Here is a 16,734-nt window from a genome sequence, read left to right as displayed (position 1 = left end):
TGACTAGAATATAAAAGATTTATTTAAAAAAATGAACCTGACCTTTCAACATCCCGTGGAGGAAAGGCTGATGTTGAGTTCTCTGGTGAAAAAAATAAAGCGAATTGAGAGCTCAGCCAACACAAAAAACTATAACATGAATAAAATGTGGCCATTGAAGGGCTCGCAACCAAAGGAAGTGAGAAAAAGAAGGAATAAAATGTTAGAGACGGCCAAAATTAACGTTGTCCAAAATGTGTACATGTCTAACAATGTAGTAGGTCGGGTGAAAAATTGGCTAGAAAAAAGTTTCAGGTCACACTAATTCATGTGGCAAACTTGTCAGTAAGCAGAAGACTATTTCATAATCTGCACGAAAGATAAGGTGCTGGTATCATTGTGAAACATAAGGATGTACATGGTTCCAGATTCCCAGACCTTCCATCTGTGCCAGGTACATGAAAAAATGGGATCCCATAGCCGGAGTAATCAGATATGCTCCAATAGTCTTAGTCCTGCAGGATCAAGGGAAACAACAACAATCAGATAACCCTAAGACTTGGAGATGTTCTGTCCCAAAAAGAGAGAACCAATTGTAGTTTAGAAGAAAGTATGAGAGTACCAGTCAGGAATGGCACTAAAAACATGACTCTCAGGTGCGATGAGAGCATAATCCCTCTTATACACACTTCATGTAAAACCAGGTAAATCTGCAAGAAGAAAAGTAATGAGTAGATTGTCCCTATAGTTTTACAACTTATCACTTGAAACAACCTAATTCAGGTTTGACTTCAATCTTGTTAGGTAATTTCATGCTGAGAAGCTTTCGTGTGCCTATTTACATGTTACAGCAAACCTGAATAAAATATTGTTCCAACAAAATCTAGCAACCACAATGTGTAAAGTCCAAGAAAAGCATGAGGATCTCACCAAGCTTAAGGAGGAATTGCATCAGCTTGAGAAAAGGCATAATGAAGAAGTCATCTCCATGACAAGTCAATTGGAAGAAGCAAAGAGAAGGGAAGATAATTTGTCAAATCATCTTGGACAAAGTCTTGAGGACTTGAGCGAACTTGGAGCAGAAATTGGTCAATATAAGAAAGAAGTCTCCTCCCTTAAAGCTCAACTAGAAGAAGCAAAGAAACAAGCACAAGGAGTTGCAAATGTAATGGAAGGTTTAGTCCTCCTGGAAGGACAAATTGATGAAGCAGAAAAGGAAAGAAATGTCATGACATGCTGACTAGAAGAAAAAGATGAAGAGATCTTCAAATTGAAATTAGATGTCATCTCTCTTAAGGACCAATCATGTGAAGCAATAAGGACGAGGGAAGAAATGGAGAACCAGCTAGCAAAGAAAGATGAAGAAAGTGAAAAGATGAAAGAAGAGATTGCTTCTCTAAGGAAAGAAGTTGATCAGCACAACAAGAATCTAAAGAGTTCTCAAACCTTGGATGATATCTTAAGTCGTCAAAGGTCTCCTCTTGATAAATCTGGTCTTGGTTATGCAGGTGAGTCTTCTAGCAAAAATGATGCAAATCCTAATGCATCAAAAGACAATAACATGGAGAAGCTTCAAAGTTGTGCTAGTACCCCTAGCTCCAGCAGAAGCAAGGAAAAGAGTCAAAATGACATTGGAAAGACCTATGCTCCAAGAAGAAATGTTCATGTTGCAGGTAGCAATAAATATTATCAAGGAACTTCAAGGCAGAACAGTTCAAATATGCACAACGGCAATCCTCAGTTTCCAGGGATCATACTATATTGTTTGGTCATCGTCACACTTTTACAAATTTTGGGCATATGGCAAAGGATTGCAGGGCATATAACAAAGACATCTATAAGGACTCCAATCAGTTCCCCAGAAGTCAAGGTGCAAGGAAATACCCCAATGCACATACCAACAGAGATTATGCTCCTCCATTCATGTACAAAACTGAATGTTTCAAATGCCATGATGTTGGACATTTAGCTAGAGATTGCAAATTAAAATGGGTCCCTAGACAATCTAAAGAATCATCAATCAAATGTTGAAGAATGCAACTAGGTTCGGTCTTCATAAATGTATTTCAGTCATTATGTAATGTACATGTCAAAAGAATAAAGAGAAAAAAAATTATTATTATCAATGACTTATTAAAGCATGGGTTTCATGCTTAGGTCATCATTATATTAGTCAAAGTCCCCATTGTCTCCTAGGATTGATATTGAGTCAATAGAGTCACTATACAATTAAAGAGACCTTTCTTGGGCTTTGGAATCATGTAAAAAGGTTTATTATTGAGTAAAATATAATTTATGTAACCTCTACACCAAGTCGGCCAAATGGAGATCAAGTCGGCCTAAAGGACACCTATTCGACCTCACCTGGAGCCTATAAAAGGAAGGAGATCAAATTCATTTGGAGCATCTCATCTTAAGCTAGTTTGATATCTCTCTAGAAGCCAGAAAAAGTGTGAAGTGGATCAAGGAAGCCAAAAGGAGTGTGAGTTGGGTCAAGGTCAAAGAGAAGGAAGAAATCGAAGTTTTGGTGCTACTCTCTCTCTCTTTCGTGCCCTAGTTTGGGGGATCGAAGTCTTCCAAGTGTTTTTGCTGCGAGTTGCTGCCTAATACCGTTAGTTGTTGCATAGTCGAAGTAGCTGGGGTGGAAGGGCTGCAAAGAGGTCAAAGATCTAGAAGGGCTGACTTGGTGTGGAGGGAAGGTTTGGTCTATGTCTAGGTTAAAGAGTCTCAAAGAAAAACTATTTAAGGAAGAGAATTTTTTACTGGGTTTTCCCCTCGAGGGGGGTTTTGCCCTAGCATAGTGCCTACATCTTGTGTCGTGTTTTTTTGTGATCTTCACTCACACATAATATGGTAACTGCTTGATGAAAGATAACATAATAAAGAAGTAAAAGAAACCAACATAACTCACAAGTAATTATCAAGAAAGAGGAATCAAACCCTAATCTACTTGCATTGATTTCTCAACATGGTATCAGAGCTAAGGTCAAGAAAGGTTGAAGATCACTTTGTTGGCTCAAAAGGAATGGACATGGATTCTCCCTCTTTGATAAACTATATGAGAATGGGTATCAACACTACTGGAAGCTAGATCAAGAAGGTCATCTACTACTTATTCAACAAGGTCAAAAGTCAAGGGTTCTTGGCTGCTCTTACAGGTTCTCTTAGTGATGACAATGCATGGATCATTGATAGTGGAGCATCAAGGCACATGACAGGAGAAAGTAAACAACTTCATACACTATCAAAGGAGCCATCTTCTCATGCAGTGGAATTGGGTGACAACAAAAGCTATGTTGTTAGAGGCCTGGGATCAACATCGTTGAAGCTAGAAAATGGATCGAAGTCTGTCCTATAGGAACTCAAGCCTTGAGGATCTGAATTGATAGTCCGAGGTACCAGCTCAAGGAAATCAAGTAAGTATTGTCTATCAAATCAGAGGTATGTAAACACAAGGTATGTATGCTCATAAGCTTTTAGATTTTCAATATATCTAATCTTAAATGGTTCATACAATCCTTGTTTATAGCTAGTCTAGGGTAAAGATTGTAATCCCTAGATAACATACGAAAGTCTCATATTAGAACCTTAATCCTTATCTTCTAGGGTTCACAAGTAATCTAGGATGTCAAGTAAAAGTCCTAATATTAATTGAAGGAATAACTTGAGTTTCAATATCATAGGATTCCATCTTCCATGATTACGTAGAAGATCTAACTTGAGAAATTGAATCATGTTCTTGGTATCACATGTTTTGCTTGAAAGTATGTATTATAGGTATAAAAGATCATGGCTTAATACAAAGAGAACACTTCAAGGAATCCTTACAAGGTTTGTCAAGGAACAACTCCAGGTATGTCTTAGACTATACACATTATAAAATTCTCTTAATACAAAAATTATGTTCATCTTATTTTTGAAATTTGTATTACTAACATCATTTTGTCTAGCTTCATTGAATCTTAAAGATTCTTGATTGGGTGATTCATCATTAGATAAATCTACCCTCCTCACATCCTTAATTGTTCTCATAAAACCCTAGAAAGGTTCTCTGGAAAACCCTAACTTAAGGGTATGCTAATGATAATGTGTGAAACCCTAATCTACTTAGGGTTATTGAACAAAATGTATGATGTTTTGAAGAAGTCTAAAATAACTGTTTGATGCTTTGATGATTTCTTATTTGTGATTTTGGTATGGTTATGGAAACCCTAACTTGTTAGGGTTGAATGACAATGTCTAAAATCTCGAACCTTTGAAGTATTGGTAATTTAGGGTTTGCTATGTTCTTATATTAAAACCCTAGATCATTAGGGTTTGATGGAATATGTAAGAAAGACCCTTATAATGTCTTAGAAATGATTTCCTTGGGATGTGTGTTTGTCTGATCAAACCCTAGTCTAATCAAGTTTTTATATGTCTAACTCTTATTGATGTTTGTGAAGTTGGGTTTGACTAACACATGATATGAAATGCCTATGCATGATGATGAAGTCCTAGATGTATGAGTTGACCTGTTTGTCGGTGGTCATGAATCCTAGGGTTTGGAACTAAGCCCTAGTCGAAGTTTGTTTCTCTAGGATGATAGTATTTGTGCATTCTAGGGTTTTGGAGTTAAACCTTAGTAGAAGTAAAATCTTTGATATATGATGACAATGTGATTATTTGAGATTTGTGTAAGTTTGTTGAAATTTGAGTTTTAGTTGTGATTTGTTAAAATTGGCAACTAGGGCCAAACTCCACATGGGTCATCTTATTTATGACAACTGATATTTTTCTTGGATTCCTCTCTCCAAGAGGTGTAGGATTGATCTAAAGATCATTTGATTCTGACATGTACAAATGAAGTTATGAATTTATTTTGATTATGGTCAAATTGTCAAGGTCGGCCAACAAACTTATGTAGGCTCAAAAGCCCAACAATCACGTCTATTCATCCTCAACATTGCATATAAATAGAAGGTGACTTAGCCTCATTTGGACACACTCATCTTCACACTTCTCTCTCTCTCTCTCCTCATTGATTGGGTACAGATTTTTGGGCCTCTCTCTCTCCACACGTCCGAAATTTCAGGAGAGCGAAATTTCAGGAGGCCAAAATTTCAAGAGAGCGAAATTTCAGGAGGTCGAAATTTCAAGAGAGCGAAATTTCAGGAGGCCGAAATTTCAAGAGACCAAATTTCTGGACAGTTTGACCAAGTGTTGACCAGCATGCATTGACCTCCTTTGACTGTGTTTTTGTGAGGGCTATCTCTATTTGGGCAGGCCACATTTTTGGGCACAGAAATCGAGGCTAAATGTTGACTGTTGACCAGCATTGACTGTAGCTAGGGTTGACCGTAGGTGGGCTATTTGACCAGACTTTGACTGGGCTGAATTTGACTGTTTTGAGGGTTGTTTTATCTTGCTGTTTGGAGGCTGAAGTTGATTAAAGTTGACCGATTTGTTGAGGGTCAAATCTACCCTGTTGACCAGCATTGACTTTTCTAGTTAGGGCTCTTTTGTTGCTGTTATAAATTATCAGATTTGTAAATTGTACTATCTCTCTCTGTTGAACTATTGAAGACTAAAAGAAGATTTGATCAAGGGTTTCCCCACATTGGGGTTTGTCCCTGGTTGGTGCCACATCTTGTGTCCTCTTGTCTTGGCTTGTCTTCTATTGTTTATGTTTATGTTCTATCTGCATTTTACTATCATGTTGATGTGATTGCTAATTTGAATATTGATACTAGGCTAATAAAGAAATTGAATTAAAATTGCTCTAAAGCATAAAACATACCATTGTTGCCTAAAATTAACATGATTGATGTTTGATTAAGAAAATCTACAGTTTGCAACAAATCCTAGTGGAAGCTAGTCATGTTGTTGACTAAGTTGTGATTGGTTTTGATTGTTAAATCTCATGTATGAAATCTAGGGTTTGTATGAAACCCTAGTGGGAAGTCTAACATATGAATTCTAAAAGTTGTTAGATACTTTGTAGATCTATATTTGTTTGAATTGTTTCTAGGGTTTGCTATATGTTGTAGTAGGGTATGTCATACCTTTGGAAGAAACATTGAAACCCTAGATGTAATGAAAGTTGTTATGATGAAGTAGTCTAGGGTTTATGATAAAGTCCCTAGCAAGATGTTGAAGAATATGTGTCTCTTGTTTGTAAGTTTGGGCATCTGATATATATAAAGTTGAATGCTTTCGTGATTTTGATATGGTTAACTTCATGCTTCTATAGATTTGGTTGTACTTGCTATCTAAGTTTTGCAGGTATGTGATCTTCAAGATAGTGAATATGTTCGTAAAGAAAAGTTGATGTGATAAGCATGATATGAATGGTGATGGTAACGATAACTCTGATGAGATGGAAGCCACAAAAGATTCTTCGATGTCGTAAAGAAGAAGTAGAAATCCCTAAGTTAAGAGGGAACTTTAATGAAAGAAATCTCCCTAGATTGAGAAGGAGCACAGATGAAAGAAATCTCCTTAGGATAAGAGGATAGTCGAGAATATTCCTCTCTAATTAAGAGGGAGTGACAGATATGGTTCTCTACTTCATGTATCATACACTAGACCAGGACTAACAACGGTAAGTTTTAGTGAAGGTTGTAAGAGAAGAAAAATTGGAGAATGTATTTTGAAGGGTTGCTGAGATAAGAAAAGCCTAATCCATTTGTGAAATTTGTTGTTGCATGGGAAGTAGGAAAGGAAGTTGCATGGTTGAGGAATCTTCTGTCAAAGATTCATTGGAAAAGCTCTAAGTCCTACTGTGGAAAGTTGAGAAGCAACATCAAGTTGTCTAGAAGACCCCAGAGGTTTGTATATGTTTATGTACATTTGAAAGTTTGTTACTGATTAGGGTTGTGTTTGTACAGGTAAATCTCTCAAAAGTTTGATAGCATGTTTTACATGTTTAGAGTTGTTGATCAGTTTGATTGGAGAGATTTGTTGTTGATTTGTTCGATCGGGAAGGATTTATTACTGATCGAGAAGTTGAGGCTTTGTGAGTAAGACATTGCCTGGGAGGACATCTAGCCGACACTTTGTGTTGATGTCTAGTTTCCCGAAGTAGGGAGGGTGGTGTTGGTCATGGAGCTCTAACCTTGGATACGCACCTAGATCCCTAGGTTGATGGTTAGTAAGTAAGCCTAATGGTACCTAGAGAGGCTGAAAGCTTTAGTCCATCTTAGTCCCACCTGGATAGATATCCATGGTTAGGAATCTAATCCATGGCATTGTAGTGCCTAAACTACTGGAGGACCTTGGATAGATTCCCCTGGTCAGGAATCTAGTCCATGGCATTGCAATGCCTAAACTTCTTCATAGATTATGTGTTTTGAGATCTTCCACTATATTTGTATATTATGAATACCTCCCTAGTTAAGAGGAGGTGTTGAAGAATGTAACTAGGTTCAATCTTCATAAATGGATTTGAGTTGTTATGTGATGTACTTGTCAAAAGAATAAAGAGAAAAAAAATTATTATTATCAATGACTTTTTAAAGCATGGGTTTCATGCTTGCATTATCATTATATTAGTCAAAGTCCCCATTGTGGACTCCTAAGATTAATATTGAGTCAATAGAGTCACTATACAATTAAAGAGACCCTTCTTGGGCTTTGGAATCATGTAGAAAGGTTTATTATTGAGTAAAATATGATTTATGTAACATCCACACCAAGTTGGCCTAATGTAGACCAAGTCAGCCTAAAGGACACCTATTCGACTTCAGCTGAAGCCTATAAAAGGAAGGAGATCAAATTCATTTGGAGCATCTCATCTTAAGCTAGTTTGATATCTCTCTAGAAGCCATAAAAAGTGTGAAGTGGATCAAGGAAGCCAAAAGGAGTGCGAGTTGGGTCAAGGTCAAAGAGAAGGAAGAAATCGAAGTTTTGGTGCTACTCTCTCTCTCTTTCGTGCCCTAGTTTGGGAGATCGAAGTCTTCCAAGTGTCGTTGCTACCAGTTGCTACATGATGCCATTAGTTGTTGCATAGTCAAAGTTGCTGGGGTGGAAGTGTTGTTGCAAAGAGGTCGAAGATCTGGAAGGGTTGACTTGGTGTGGAGTGAAGGTTTGGTCTATGTCTAGGTTGATGAGTCTCAAATAAAAGCTATTTAAGGAAGAGAACTTTTTTACTAGGTTTTCCCCTCGAGGGGGGTTTTGCCCTGGCATAATGCCTACATCTTGTGTCTTGTGTTTTTGTGATCTTTATTCACACATAATATGGTAATTGCTTGATGAAATATAAGACAATAAAGAAGTAAAAGAAACCAACATAACTCACAAGTAATTATTAAGAAAGAGGAATCAAACCCTAATCTACCTGCATTGATTTCTCAACATCAAGAAAGGAAAGAGAGTCACAAAGGTATGGAGAAGAAAGCAGGTTGCACCAGAAGATAATGTTGAATGCACTTTGAATGCTCAACATCAATACTTGTTGTTGATCAATTTAAGGGCATCATAAGAAGATCATGCATACTATTACGAGGAACTTATGACATTGCCAGCATGATATTGTCATGGGGAGCAACCTAATGACAAAAAGAGAAGCTAGATGATAGGGGGAGCAGCAGGATGTCTAGAGAAAGCAGCACGATGACAGGGAAAGTACTTGCAGGAAATATTTGTCATGCAAAGCACCACATTTGCCATTGATGTCAAAGGGGGGGGAATGCTAAAAAGGGAGAAAGTATTGCCATCAATGACAAAGGTGGAGATCATTGGAAGTTGTCATTGATGTCAATTAGATGGCAACTTGGGTGCTTTGTTGAAGAAGACAAAACCCTAGCCTTTTGGCAAACCCTTTACTTGTTAAAGAACCTCAAGTTGAAACCCCAACATTGTGATGGAAACCCTAGAAACCCTAAACCCTAGTTTATAACCTAAACCTAGCATTGTTGGTTGAGAACCCTACTCATGATGCAAACTATCTTTGTACTATCTAAACCCTAAATGAATAGGTGCATAACTTATGTGATAATGTCCTAGCTTGAATAGTGATAAATCCCTAGGTGCATAACCTATTAAAGAATGAGCAAGAAAGAAAGTGAATCAACAAAGAAGGTGTCATTTTTATTTCTAGTGATAGGGGATAAGTATATGCCCTAGGAATATGAAAGATAAGTATATGCAGAAAACCCAAGCATGATAACCAGAACTAGCACTGAATGCCATGATACAAAAAGGTTGAAATAATAATATGTTTGACAAGGGATGAGGTTATTGAGAAAATGCTTGTTGGAGAAAAAAAATTGCAGTTGTTGCCCTCTAAAAGATCAAGTGATAGTGACTGATTCCATAGTTCTGTTGCATATTGCAATTGATGGAAATAGATAAATTCCTATTTGCATTTTTGGACAACAAACAAAGGGGAGCTATGTGGAAGCACTTTTAACAAACAACAAAAGAACAAATGCAGAAGATTATGCACAATATAAATTTAGTGTGTTTACATGACTGGCACTCTCACAACATGTACAAGCCTTACAAAAAGCTTATCTTTGCAATTCTTAAAATTATAATAAATTAAGAACAAGTCGGCTCCAACCTACCTAAGTCGGCCCATACAACCTTTCAATAGTTGTGTCTCTTTAGTTGGAAAATCAATATAAATATATTATGAACTCGTCCATTTCAGTGAAAAGAAATTTGGACAAGAAGATATGATCTAAGGCAAAAAAACAAAGGGAAGGTAGAAGAATTTAGGACATCTTTTTAAAACGGTTTTGGTGCAGAATACTTTGCTAACAAGGACACAGATTTGAGAGAAGAAGGTGGGTTGTTCTGTGGAAACCTACGGCCTATCACAAGCCTGCAATTTCGGCCAGCCACCACAGACCTATAAATTCGGCCTCTTTAGCACTATAATTCGGCCAACAATTTGGCCTGTAAACTTGGCTTCTATGACACCTGCAACTCGGCCCTGTAGCTAGGCCTTGTGGATATTACCTACAACTTCAAGGACAAACTAAGGCTTGTGGAGATTACCCCTCTCAACGAGAGGGAGTGTTGATGAGATAGCACCATGGACAAACATTCTCCCTATGTCAAGTATGACCAAACTAGGGAGAATGGTCCAGCAGAGGATAGTCATTCTTCCTGTGTCACAGTTGTTGACCAGATGAGGAAGAATGGTCCTAGAGGCCCATGATCACTCAGTTGAGTGGGTGCCTTTCAGCATCAAGCTCAGATTGCTCGCCAGTTGGGTGAGAGAGCTCATTTAGCATCATGACCCAGGTTACTCAAGAAGAGTGTGGGCTTTGGATTGGGACCATATTACTCACATGGATTAAGTGTGTCCCTAGGGTTTTCCCGTGAGTCATTTGTTGACCAAATGATGGTGATCCAGGACTAGTCTGTATACCATGAGGCAGCTACTAAAATCATGGTGACTAGTTGATGCTAAAGATGTACCATGTGTTACATTTGGTGACCAAATTATGGTAACTTGTTGATCTTGTTGTTCTACCATGTGTCAATGATTGTTGACCAAATTATGGTAGTTGATTGGTTTACCATGTGTCATAGTTGGTGACCAGATTATGGTAATGATTTTGTTATAACCTTCTTATAAAGAAATTTGTCGACTTGAGAACACGTGACAGTTATTATGAATACCTCCCTTAATTAAGAGGGAGTGTTGAATTTTGTAACTATGGTCGATCTTCATAATGTATATTTGGCCCTTAATGTATTTGTATTGAATATTGTAAAGCATATTTTAAATGCTAGAGTCAAAAGAAAAATATATTTTGAGTCAACGTCCCATTGCAACTTTTAAAAGAATAAAATTTGAATGTTTGAAATTGAAATTTTGGCTCCATGTTTGTCAAGTCAGCCTTGGGCAAAGTCCTATCCATTCAACCTAGCAGATCACTATATAAAGGCAACTCGACCTCATTCTTCCTCCAGCAATTTGCATCTCTCTCTCAAGAAAGTTTTTGGGCAAGCAAGCGAAGGACAAGGACTAAGAGGACGAAAAGAAGGACAAAATCATCTTCTCTCTCTCCCTCCTAGCTCGCACATTTGGAAGGTCTATATCTCTCTGTAGTTCGCATTTTGCTGGGGAGTTCTATTGTTGGGGGTCAAAATTTTGGGCAGTTGCAAGGGCTGAAGTTATTGGGATTCTGGCAGTTACAAGAGGGCTGAAATTATGGGTCAGATCAGTAGAGTGAAGTGTTGGATCATATCGGGAAGACTGACTTGGAGGGTTTGACCAGGTTTGACCATAGGTCTAGGTGTATCTCTTGTTGAACATAAGAATTTCTTTATTGAAGAAGGTTACTAGGGTTTTTCCCCTTTGTAGGTTTTCCCAGGGTAAATCTTGTCTCTCTTTGTGTATTGTGATCTCTATTGTTCTATTATTCTTGTATCGTTTAATTTCTGAAGTGTAATTGCTTAATGATATACTAGAAAAATTAAAAGAAGATCAACACCATTAGAAGTATTTATCAGTTTTTCAGAAATACTATAAAAATCAACAGGATGGAGGTCTATGAATTCACCAAGAAAGTAGCAAAAATGTAGGTAGAGAACATTTCTATGTAGACACAACTAAATAAAAGCAAGGCCCAAGATACACCCTACCACCACTCTAGTGAAGCATTACATGCAGGACTTCTCGACCTTAAAAACAAACAAGAGGAGACCAAATCTCAGTAGGCTAAATTTCAACATGAAACAGAAACTCATATCCACTCATGGGCACACGTAGTTAAAGGAGAGGATAAAGCCCCCCTTCCTTTGAAGTACTTGAGGAGGTAGTATAGACTAAGCTAGTGGAGAAACGTGCTAGGAAAGCACCAGGATTAAACCTCAAGGTGAGGGGCTCCCTCTACCTCTCTCGTCCTTGAACCCCATGGTGGTTGGGACCTTGCTTCTTAGGGATAATCTGGACCTCCCTAACAATCCCTTGGATAGAGCTTGGCTTAGTTCACACTCCACTCTCTTTCTCTAATTCAAGTATATAGTTGATCGACTTCAAGTGCTCGGAGCCAAACATAAGCTATTCTCTCTTCCCAATAAGATATTCCTTGACGAAGATCTCATTAGATCACAAGTTAACGGGCTCAAACTCTCCAAAGAGCTAGTTGTGGTAGGCATGCAAGGCAAGGAATTAGGCAATCATCTGAAACCTCAAAGAATTTATTTAAGTCTATTTTCCACCCACATGGGAATCCTGATATAGGGTTTCCAAATAAAGGCTTGACAAAAGAGATGATAGAACGCAGACATTTCCATCAATTGTTGAAGTGGTAATGGAACTTTTCGGTCATCACTGAGCCTCATGTATGAGGCTTTGAGGTCATCAAACATCCTACCATCAGTTCACAACATGCAAACAAGAGATGCGAAGCTCTAGTGGTATTCAAGGTTTAGGCAAAATTGCTTATTTCGTTAGAGACTCCCTCCAAAGCAGCATATCTTTGGTGACCGCAAATGAGTTTGCTAGGTTTATGTGGATTCAAGTTAGAGGTGTTTCCCCTCTCCCTAAGGACATTTACATTATAATCCATTACTTCCCTCCTGCTTCTTTGACATTTAATATTCATGGACATGAGGAGGATCCCTTTATAGATTTCTATGCCAATATCATCCAGTGTTTCGTAGTTGGGGAAGTTATCCTCCTAGGTGACTTCAATGCCTACACCAAAGCCCTCCCAATTCCTCTCCATGACCAGTGGAAGGATGTGTTCTGATCTAGGAGATAGATCCAACATCAATGGCTATTCATCAGATGTCAAATGATGAGTTGGGGTCTTTCACAGCCTATGGCCCACACCTTGTACAACTAGGAGAATCTCATGAGTTTTTTATGCTAAATGGGCTCCCCTGTTTCCCAAACTCTTGCTTTTTCACATGTCTCCCTCATGGTGAAGGGGCAATCATTATCGATTATGTCCATTATAGCCCAATCTTACTCCCCTTTATTCATCACTTAACTATCTCCCCATCAGACTAGCAAACCATAGTCTTATTTCTCTCTCTCCAAGCTAACACCCTGCCCTCTCCTACCACAACCCCCCCAAGGCCCACCTCATACTATTTTCCATTTCAATGGGACACAGACACCTTTAATACCCACCTTCGCCAAATGCTCCCCCCTTGAGACCCAATTCTCCTCACTAAACTTCGCTTCTACCAAGTATTGTTGCCTCTCATCCATGATTTAGGACGTAGCCCTCAAGTCCTACCCTCACTCCCCCTGGCCCACTTCCACCTCCTCAAAAACCAAATCCTATCCTATGAATTGTTGATATGACGAAGAATGCAATGCCATCCACCACCAGCATTGGTACACACTCACCCATGCTCACCCCTCTTATCCCAACATCAAAGCCTCTTACCTTTTTCTTCTCTGCCACAAGAAATACCTCTTTGTTTCTTAGAGGAGATGGGACTTGTGTACCTCCTTTATTCTCTCCCCTAAACATTTATGGGACATCATCTTCCCTCGCCATTCCCCTCCTAGCCGACTTTAACCCCAAATCCATGTTCTCGCATGTCTCCACTATCTATGATATTCCTGGGCAACCTTAAATTTAGGTTACATCTCCGCCCTCTTCATGCCTCTTATTCTTACATAAGGACATTAGAGAGGTCGTTTAGGTGATGAACATCAACAAAGCAACAAACAACAATGGTTTCCAGACATAGTTATTTAAACATGTCCTTCGCTCTCTAGTTCCTTACCTGGGTGATCTCTTTAATCATGTGGTCCATATAGGTTTTCCATTGGCATGGTCATATCACATCATTCACTTGATACACAAATCATGCCCTAGCTTTGATCCCAATAACTAAAGAATGATCAAGGTGGGCCACACATTCTCGAAGCCTTATGCTATAATTCTCCATTTGAAACTCTCTAGAGAGCTTGAGCGTCGACATCCGAGAGCTAGAGGACAGGATGGATTTCAATCTGAGCACCAAACTATTGATCACATTCTCACACTCAAAGCCATCATTAAGGAAGCACACCGTCACTCTTTAAAAGTTTAATGTTGTTTTTTAGGCTTTTGAAAAGCTTTTGATTACGTTCCTAGGGAAGCCTTATTCTAGAGACTCAAAGACAATGGCATCTCAGAGACCCTATTGTTAACCATCATGCATCTATACACGTCAATCTTTGGTCACCTACGTACAGCACACGACTTATCAAATTCCATCCGAAGTAATATTTGGGTTAAACAAGGTTTCCCCTTGTCCCCCACATTATTTGGGATCTACATTGACGAGATGGAGTCCTTGACTAAACACATCTAAGATGATGATGGTTTCCTTCTAGACCATGTCCTAATTTCTATCGTTTTGTTTGCAGATGATGTGGTCCTTCTAGCCTCATCCTTGGATAGATTACAGCAATAACCAAAAGCTCTAGCTATTTTTTGTGATCTTTGTCAATTGACAATCAACCTAGGTAAAACCAAGGTCATGATCTTCACTGCATTGAAGAAGATTCTCTCTTATCACCACTTCTTTTTCAAAGGTGAGGAGATTGATATCACCAACACATATACTTATTTGGGGTTTCTATTCACAGGTCCTCACTTCAATTACAAGTTGAATCAACAAGGGCTATGGGTCCTTGACCCTTCTTGACAAACAGTGTTTTCAAAACCACTTTCAAGACATATCATCCAAGATGTTGCTAATGGACATTCTTGTCCAACCCACAACACTATGTGAATCCAAGGTTTGGGGACCTAGCTTACTAGAGCTTGTTTGGTCCTTAGTTGGGAGAGTAGAGACCGTCCTTTTCCACTTAATTCAGTGCAAACAAATAGTTCCTTAGCCCATCATTCTCACAAAGTTTGGTGCTCATCCCTTCCAACTTGAGGCAATGTTTAATCTTGTCTCACTTCTACATTGTGCTCAAATTTTTGCCAACATAGTGTAGAAGCATGACAGATATCCATACTTGGCCTATTGTTCATTACAATTCATCGCAACAACTAGTCCTTCAACTCAATCTCAATGTTGGTATATCAGAGTCTCGAATCTCCTTACTTCAATTGGTATTACAATGGACCAGCTTCGTCCATTTAGATATTCCTTGTGTGCACCCAACGACCTTTTACCAACCAAGCAAGAGATGAATATAATCATTCGTGAGGATATCTACAAGAAATATATATAGATCACTTGGATAAATCCTCAAAATGGATTACATCCAGAGATGACCTTCTACGTTAACCACTTTATGATGATGAGGGATGGACTCATTGTTCGTCCCCGTTACATGATTCACTATTGGATGCATGCCCTTCACATCTCCTTAGGACAGTGCAAAGTTGGCTCTCATCGACTATGAATTGAGACAGACCACCAAATAGATCGTTTAGATAGGATCTACCAACTATGTCATCTATGAGAAATTGAGACGAAGGAGCACTTTATCTTCCATTGCCTCATTTATTAGGAAATTCATCAGAGATTTCATTACTTAATCAAGGGGGTCCAAACCCTTTCCAGTTTCTTCCACAAGTCAAACTAGAGATGTTTAGCCCTTTACATGTAGAAGGCCCTCAAACTTCATGCCCACATTGTCCAGCCTCCTCCTACCAAATCTCGTTCAACGGATCATCCCCTCCTTTATGATGCTCCCATCAACTAGGGGCACCAAAGGATAGGCTAATGACAACATCATTCCTAGATCTAGATAGGTGTAGACTTGAGGGACCGTTCCCCATCCCTAGATGTCTTAGTGGTGTCACTAGAACAAATCCCTTATCAACAAGAAAATGAGACCAACTACACATTAGCAGCAAGTTACAATGACCAGACAATAGCGTAGTAGAGGATCTAGATCTTCCCCCATCTCTTCCTCGAGGCACCATTCTATATGGAGTTTTCTTCTTGTGACCACAAATGTTAGAACTTAGAAGAGGTAGATCTAATGGACCATGACCCAGTCCCTAGATCCTTTCCCTCTGTACATCTCCCTACCATTATGACCACTTGCACTTGGATTCAAAGGTTTTCCCATGTTTTTGCATATAAACTTCATGTTTTTACTTTACTTCTTGTTCTTTATATAGGAGACTTTTTAGTATTGCTATTTTGTATTGACATCAATGTACTCATCAATCCCATTGACCTACTTTTGTGGTCATTTGTTGTGTATTAATATAATATCTTATCTTATCTTATCCATAGAATGTATAAAGGGGCAAAGAGGTGAAGAGCAAAATTAAATCCAAAAAAAATGAAGCTTGAGTAAATGCCACCTCATTATATGGCTCTCCCCTTGTCCTTAGCTTGTCTAAAGAACATCGAAATAAAAGGGACGTGTTCAATGAGCTAAACATTTAATAAATGAATAAGGGGAATGGTAGCTCAATGTTCTAAGCTCCCTCTTGAAAGAATATTAAAAAAAAGCATTATAGCCCTATAGGTAAAAATTGGAAATAATGATAAAGGACCTATATATCAATTGACCTTGAGGGTCATGCCATGAAGGATTCACCTCTCCCTTCCTATCCATAGATGTCTACAAGTTTAGCCTGCCTTGCTTGTTTTCCTAGCAAGAAAGAGTTGTTGACACATATGTACAGGTTTGTTGTTATCCTCCATAGTATACTTAGGCAAATAAGTAAACTAATCTTATTTATGTTGTGTTGGGAGGGTCTACTGGGTTTGTATTACCTAACTACTCATGAAGAGGTCCATGACACCATTCCAAATGAAGAAAAAACCTCTCCATTGCAATGAAGACTTCCATATCAGCCATCTATTGGTGGACCCCTCAGCTTAGCT

At 38.6% G+C, this 16,734-nt stretch overlaps 1 pseudogene across 8 annotated transcripts in view; it reads right to left on the bottom strand.

Moving 5' to 3' along the window:
* LOC149202869 (putative pentatricopeptide repeat-containing protein At3g13770, mitochondrial pseudogene) overlaps nucleotides 1–16,734 on the bottom strand; it is a 124,129-nt pseudogene that overhangs the window by 45,865 nt on the left and 61,530 nt on the right. For 3 of the 8 annotated variants that reach the window (XR_016253921.1, XR_016253924.1, XR_016253927.1), the window contains 3 exons: nucleotides 602–689; nucleotides 418–494; nucleotides 43–82 (listed from right to left, as the gene is read on the bottom strand). The exons of 3 other annotated variants lie outside the window; for them this stretch is intronic. The product of XR_016253921.1 is annotated as a putative pentatricopeptide repeat-containing protein At3g13770, mitochondrial pseudogene, transcript variant X1 (transcript). The remainder of the gene's footprint in view (nucleotides 1–42; nucleotides 83–417; nucleotides 495–601; nucleotides 690–16,734) is intronic. 2 more of the 8 variants (XR_016253922.1, XR_016253923.1) reach the window with 1 other exon arrangement.

The sequence above is a fragment of the Pinus tabuliformis genome, chromosome 2_1, assembly GCF_031772625.1.
Source record: "Pinus tabuliformis cultivar Carrire ecotype Pingquan chromosome 2_1, CPIR1, whole genome shotgun sequence".
Taxonomy (NCBI): domain Eukaryota; kingdom Viridiplantae; phylum Streptophyta; class Pinopsida; order Pinales; family Pinaceae; genus Pinus; species Pinus tabuliformis.
This window is presented reverse-complemented; position numbering and strand designations above follow the sequence as displayed.